We start from the raw sequence: 7,113 nt of genomic DNA on the forward strand, positions 1-7,113 counted from the left end.
CAATTTCTCTCAAAATTTGAGCACTATTTTTTAAAGAGCTATTTGTATGGTGTTGGTGATGTTGTTCACAAGTTGTTTTTAATGTTAGTAACACAAGCCAACATTTCTTGAGATGACTGTGAATAATACAAATTAAACTTAGTTCTATTTTCAGAAACCAACTATGATTCACTGTTTATGTAAGGATATGCTCTTGTTTCTCTTACCATGTTTAAATTAAATTAATTGTTTTTAAGAGCATTTGGTTGGCATTTCCACTAGATGCCTAACTATGGTTGAAAGATCAAATTAAATATGCCTTAATCAAAATATTCCAACTTCAATAGATCCAGGATATACCGTACATAATCTTTGAATTATTTCAGAGAATGTGATATGTACTGACACACCTGGCCATGTCTTCAAGTGACCAATTCAAACTAGGCAAATGTATATAGCAGGGCTGGGGATTGTGGCTCAATAGTAGAGCACTTGCCTTGCAAGTGTGAGGCACTGGGTTTGAGTCTCAGCACCAAATATAAATAAAGCAATAAAATAAAGGTCCATCAACAACTAAAAAAAAAATTTAAATGCATATAGCAAAAAAACAAAACAATTTTTGACAAATATACATTCATTTGGATTAATGCTGTTTTGCTCAAAATATTCATATAAATGTCCAAAAACCACAATAGTCTCATATCTTCATCTAATAACACTCAAGAAGTCACAAAATTTGCCCATTTGAGGAATGTGGCTTTCTTCCTCTTAAAACATGTGGATGTGTAACCGATGTGATTCTGCAACTTGTATTGGGGGCAAAAATGGGAGTTCATAACCCACTTGAATCAAATGTATGAAAGAGGATATGTCATGAGCTTTGTAATGTTTTGAACAACCAATAAAAAAAAAAAAAAAAAAAAAAAAAACAGGCAGTTCAAAATTGCAGTTCAAGCCAGGCACAGTGGCACACACCTGTGATCCTAGTGGCTCAGGAGGCTGAGGCAGGAAGATCTCGAGTTCAAAGCTATCCTCAGCAATGGTGAAGCACTAAGCAACTCAATGAGAACCCTGTCTCTAAACAAAATACAAAATAGGGCTGGGGTTGTGGCTCAGTGGTCGAGTGTCCCTGAATTCAACCCCAGATACTCACCGCCCAAAAGAAATTGCAGTTCATATTTCCAAATTGTAAGTTTGATTTGAATAATTCTCTTTTTTATTCTCATTGTTTTTATTAATAAGTAAATTCTTATTTAGTAAAGGATAGGAAGTTATAGACATTTCCTTTTATCTGTTTAGATTGCAGGTTTTAATTTTCTTGTTATATGCATCATCTGCATAAATTGTTATGAAATTAATCATTTATGTTTTAATTAAAAATTTTATGTAGGTCTTTTAGTCAGAAGTTGTTATTTTCATTGTGTACAGTCCTAAATAGTTCATTCTCTTTATCATTTTTTACAGCTTTTTTAGGAGCTCAAGGGTTTTAATTTTCCTATTACATTCTTACTTATATTCATTCTCATTGGCCTAAGGGATTTTAAAATTTTCTTCTTTCAAAGAGTACAAAATTTGAATATGCTTTTATTAAAAATTCAGTTTAAATATAAAATATTTTATGCATAAAATAATTTTTATGTTTTTAAGAAAGCTTTCTTTTATAATGCTTAACTATTCAAATTAAAAGGCAAATAGGAGTTATATTTAGTAAATATCAAAATTTTAATTCAAAATTTGAGTTGAAATTTTATATAATATTTAAATTTTTACCCACACTATCTCAAATACCTTTAAAAAAATCAAATTATTCACAGGTATAGATGTCAATGTCTATGTATTTGTCAGTAGACAGTATCAGGGCTATGTGTTTTGAAAATTTTGTATATTATGCTGACTACAAATATCTAAGCTTAAGAGTAATGTGAATGTTTAACTTTGTAAAACATTTCTCATCTGCCATGTGCAGCCTGTGCTAGTTGGTGAGTCTCTGTGGAACCACTAATTGGAATGCAAAGAGAAGCCGGAAAATGGACAGTCTACACTGCTGGGAAATGATAATCCTTTATACAAGAGCTCACTGCATTCATGTTATCTGAGAGGACAAATTTGACAAGTTAATTAATTTGTTTTTTCTCCTGTTAAGAGCTTCTGTCATTCAAACCTCTCCTCCTGGTAGGGAATATCCATCTTATAATGCCACAATCCACCAACTTGATTGTATTTGGACATAAATGGTTTTAATTTTGAGGACAAAGGGCAAGAGACAGGGAAAACATATTTCTCCGGGGGAGTGGAAGTTGTTATTGGAGCAGATGTTAGTGTTTTGTGTCAGCACTGGATACTGGATCCCAAGGGTAGAAGCATCTCTGCGTTTTTTAAAAAATTGATTTTTGGCTGTTTGGTGGGACCTATAGCAAAAGTCCCTTGGCCCAAATTAAAAAGTGTTACTGACACTAACAATTGTCTAAAACATTTTCATGGTAATAAAAATCTCAAAAGTTTAGTTTATTAGCATATGTATTTGTGATGAGAAGCCATGACAAATTTTGTCTTTGTCTCTACTGGTACCTCTAACATGTATCAACAAGACTCATTCTATATCTCGAATTTCAACCTCCTTTCCAGTTGTAGACATCAGTGGCTACATTTTTATTTTTCATCCATTTCTCTTTTAGTTAAAAAAAAGAAAATTAAAAGAAAAGAAAAAGCAAAAAAAAATATTTTTTTTTCTAATAATTGTGCCTCCCCAATTCTGAGCTGTGTTCAAGGGAAAGGAATTTTGTGATTGCTTAAACTAGATTATCTACTTAAGTCAGTCTTGGGAGAAATGGGGTCCCTGCTGGTCATGTGATACATGATGGTCCTTCAGAGATGCCTTCCTCACCCTAGATGGGATGATTAGCTCAGAGGTGGGAAGACAGCCCCAACAAAGACACAGTTTTCTGGGGATTATATGATCTTTGAGATTTCTTTACTCAAAATGGTCCTGCACTAAAAACCATGTAGGCCTAGAGATACCACAGACTATATTTGCCACAAACTTAGAGAATGCCTACCTGAGGAAGGAAAAAATTTAAGAGAAAGTGAGCCCCTGGATCCAACCTTACCTCACTAAGTTACATGAATAATGTTTTCACCAGCTTTTTCACTGATGTGACCAAACGTCCTGACAAGAACAACATAGACAGGAAAAGTATTTGGTGCTCACAGTTTCAGAGGTCTCAATCTCTAGATGCCCAACTCCATTTCTCTGGGCCCAAAGTAAGGCAGAACATCATGATAGGAGGGTATGGTAGAGAAAAATCAGCAACGAGGAAGCAGAGACTATTCACCAGGGACAAGATATAGACCCTGAAGTCATGTCCCCAGTGACCCACCACCTCCAGCCGCACTCTACCTGCCTACAGTCACCACCCAGTTAATCCCTGTGGGTGGACGCATCCACTGATGTGTTGATAACACTCATCATCTAATCATTTCACCTCTGAATAATCTTGCACTGTCTCATTATGGGGGACACCTCAGACCTAAACCATAACAAGTGATTACATTAATTACATTCTTTCATTCTCCCCCCTCTTTCTTATCTAATTCAGTTATATTTGTGTCACTTATAATCAAAATGTTCCGAATAATACATAACCTTCCTCCCACCTGCCTTTTGGTCTTGTTATTTCATGTACCTCGGCATTTTCAACATGACTTCTCCATTCAAGTCCCTGTGACACTAAATAAGAGTGAATGAAGTTCACGATGACTTACCGTTTTCCCACATATGGAAGCATTCACTACATCCTCTGGCATTTGTTTCTTTGATGTGTGTATTATTATCTGCATGGTTACAAAGGAGGAAATATTTGCTCATAAAGTTCAATTGCCTTGCCCAATATCAACAGGTAGAAAGCCACTGAGGCAGGAGTCAGAGCCTGGACCGACTATCTCCAAAACCTAGACTTTCTAACCCTCTCTCGCTGAATCACCAGTTTAAAGAAGAAATAGCCCTGTTTGTTGGTTGATTTGTTGTTTGCTTTGTATGCCCTCGATTTAAGTTCTCTTTCAGTTGCTTTTCTCTTTGTCCACCACATCTTCCCATTTATTCCTTTCCAAGAGATCATTGATCTTTCCCTAGGGTCTGAAAATCAATTAGTGAAACTCAGATTTGCCTTTCAGATTTCTTTTTAGAGTTTTTAAGGTTATTCAGTATTCCCAGCACCAAGTACAGACCCTGATGTGTGCTAGGTGGCAGGCCTATGGCCACATGTTGGGGAATCATTTGAGTCACTGATTATTTGCCACTTCACTACTCAAAAATAACAACTGTATTTGCCTTGACTCTTTTCTATAGTAAACCTCTTTAGTCCTTTCAATTCTTCTGCACATAAACATGTTCCAACTGAGGAGGGTTTCAGTTATTATAGTCTTTCTGGGTATGAAGATACAGTTCCTTAAGAAAATTGATTCAGTGCTTACAAATGTCAAGAAGCAAAAAGACCAGTCATAGTCCACTATAGGAACAATCAATGAGTTTATCACAGCCTTTATTAATGCATGATAATTATTCATTTGTCTATCACTACTATTAGACTATCTTCTCCATGAGAGTGGAGACACTATTTGTCTTATTTTTTCAATACCCAGTACAAAGCTCTTGACTTCACACCTGGTGTGAAGCACTTAGGCTTTATAGTTGGGTTCAAATCCAGGATGACCTCAGTAAGCTACAAAATTTTCATAAAATTTGATTTCCTTCTCTTTAAATGGGGATAACTGTCATTCCTGTCTTAAATAGTCATTGTGAACATTAGATAGTCCACCAAGTGTTTAGCAAGATGACTGGCACACATTAAGCACTCAAAACTATTATTAAATCCTCAATGAATATTTATTAGTGAATTACTTATAGGTTCCAGATCTTTAGTATTCCTGTCCTGAAACTCTCCCTCCAATCCCGTTTGATAATATTCTGCTCATTCGAACAATATATAAATGGGATGTGATCAATGGGATGTCACAAAGACAAGCCCCCTCCCTTTTGCAAGGTCAGCTTTCCCGTCTAATTGGGAGTTAAGTCCTATTAAGACCTCTCAGGCTTTCTCAAATGTGCGTCCCTTATCAACTTGCTCCGGGAAATCCTGGGGTAGAAATCAAGAACTCACCAGATTGGAACCTAGCAATTAGGGGGATGGTTTTGGCCTCACCATGAGGTGTAGACCTGAGGACAAACAGATAGGACATTGTCTCCCCCAATGACCCAGGGAAGCAAAAAGCTCTGCAAACAGGTCTGGGTGGGCAGAGAACAAACGCTAAAACTGGGAAGCAGGATGGAGATGATGATAAAGATGCGCTTTGTGTGTCAGCAAATGCCAAGCTAAAGAAATAAAACTGTACTTAAAACTATTCACCCAGAGATAGTCTGTATCCGGAGAGCTTTGCATGTTACAGTAAAGTGACTTTGTCCTCTGAAACAGCTGTGGGGGAGGGGTAGAGCTAAAGAAGCGAGGGGAAAGCAAGTGGGTCCCAGGGCGTGATCTGGGGAGGAGAGACTCCCCCTCTGCTTATGGGATGCTAGTGGAAATGTGCTCCGTGGCAGAAGTGGTCAACAGCCTGCTGTCGGAAGATGCTCCGGGCGCCTGCTTCATCACATGTTCATGGAAATCAGGTGCTTTTACCAGCCCAGATGGACACTGCTTGTGTCTGTGCCAACATCCTGAACTTTTGGGCACTGAACGGTAGCCAAAGGGTTGTGTCCTGACTAAATCATCGCCGTGGGCCCGGGCCCTGTCACTGTTTCTTTTTTTTTTCTCCCAAAGTCAAGAGGCCTTGGGAAAATATAATACAATAAATCCTGGAGCCCTGTGGGACCAGCTTGCATTTAAAGGCACTTATCTAAAACCAGGAGAAAATAGTGTGATCATTTTTATTGGTTCTCTCAAGGAACATTTATGAGAATTCCCATTCAAAATCCATATTTCTGACTCAGATTTAACATTCCATAAATAATAATTTTCTAATGCCATTAGTATTTTCCACTTATTATTGCTTTATTTTAATGCTCCCTCCAAAAATTTCTACCTCCAAAGGGGCTCTGTCCCAGTACCCTAAATTCTTTTCACAAAAGCCCAAGTACACATCTTATCTGAATCACACAGAAAGCCATTATCAGCTGGGGACTCGGCTTAAATTAGTTTATCAGATTGGCTTCTACTACTTAACAGAGACCAAAGTAACAGAACCTTGGAACACAGTCATAAGTAGAAGTTTTAAAAATGTCTTACACTCCAAGGTGAAGTGCATTCAAAGGGGTGTAAGTGGCTCAAATTTCCTAATCTAAAAACAGGTGTATCCTTTGAAGGACTACACAGAAAATCAACAATCCACTCAGGGAAGTTTCTCCTTATATTCTTGGAGAAATTTGTGAATGTGAGAAGATATGTTCTTAGACATCCTATGTCACAGAGCAAGTAACATAACACAAATAGAGCGATGAGTTTCTGTTTTCTGTTCTATTCTCCAAGAAGCATTACAAATCAAGAGTGCATGTGTCTAACACTGACTTAGAGAAGTCGTTCCATTATTGAGAAATATATCTTGACAGGAAAAGGTCAATTCATCCATCAACAGAAACTTTATAGTGTTACCTTTTCAAAGCATCCCTCTCCCTCTTAATTCCAAGTTCTACAAACAACAACAATAAAAAAAAAACATTTAATAGTTTTCAGTTCCCTACTTTGGCCAATTGTTTAACTTAGTCAAGTCACTTAAGCTTCTGGGGTATATCTTTAATAGTACAATGAAAAATCTGAGTTAGAGAATCACCAAGTTTCTTTGAAGTGCTAAAAGTTCATGTAAACTATATAATTTGCAATCATAGCACCTGTGCAGGACAACCCACCAACAAGTCACTGTAAAAGAACTGGTTCCAATTCTTAAGGTTTATGTAACGTGCACCTTTTACTACTTAACTGTTCCTGCCTCTATTTACCTGAGTCTGAACCAAATGGTGTATTTCACTGGGGCAATATTGTTATTCACAGTAAATACCATGTTATGTTTTAAAAGTGCTGTTATGCTGAAAGAGAGGCCAAAAAGCAGAGAGCACAGCCTCAGGCATCATAAAGCCTGGATTTGATCCTT

This window comes from Marmota marmota, unplaced genomic scaffold (assembly GCF_001458135.2).
Source record: "Marmota marmota marmota unplaced genomic scaffold, marMar, whole genome shotgun sequence".
NCBI classification, from domain to species: domain Eukaryota; kingdom Metazoa; phylum Chordata; class Mammalia; order Rodentia; family Sciuridae; genus Marmota; species Marmota marmota.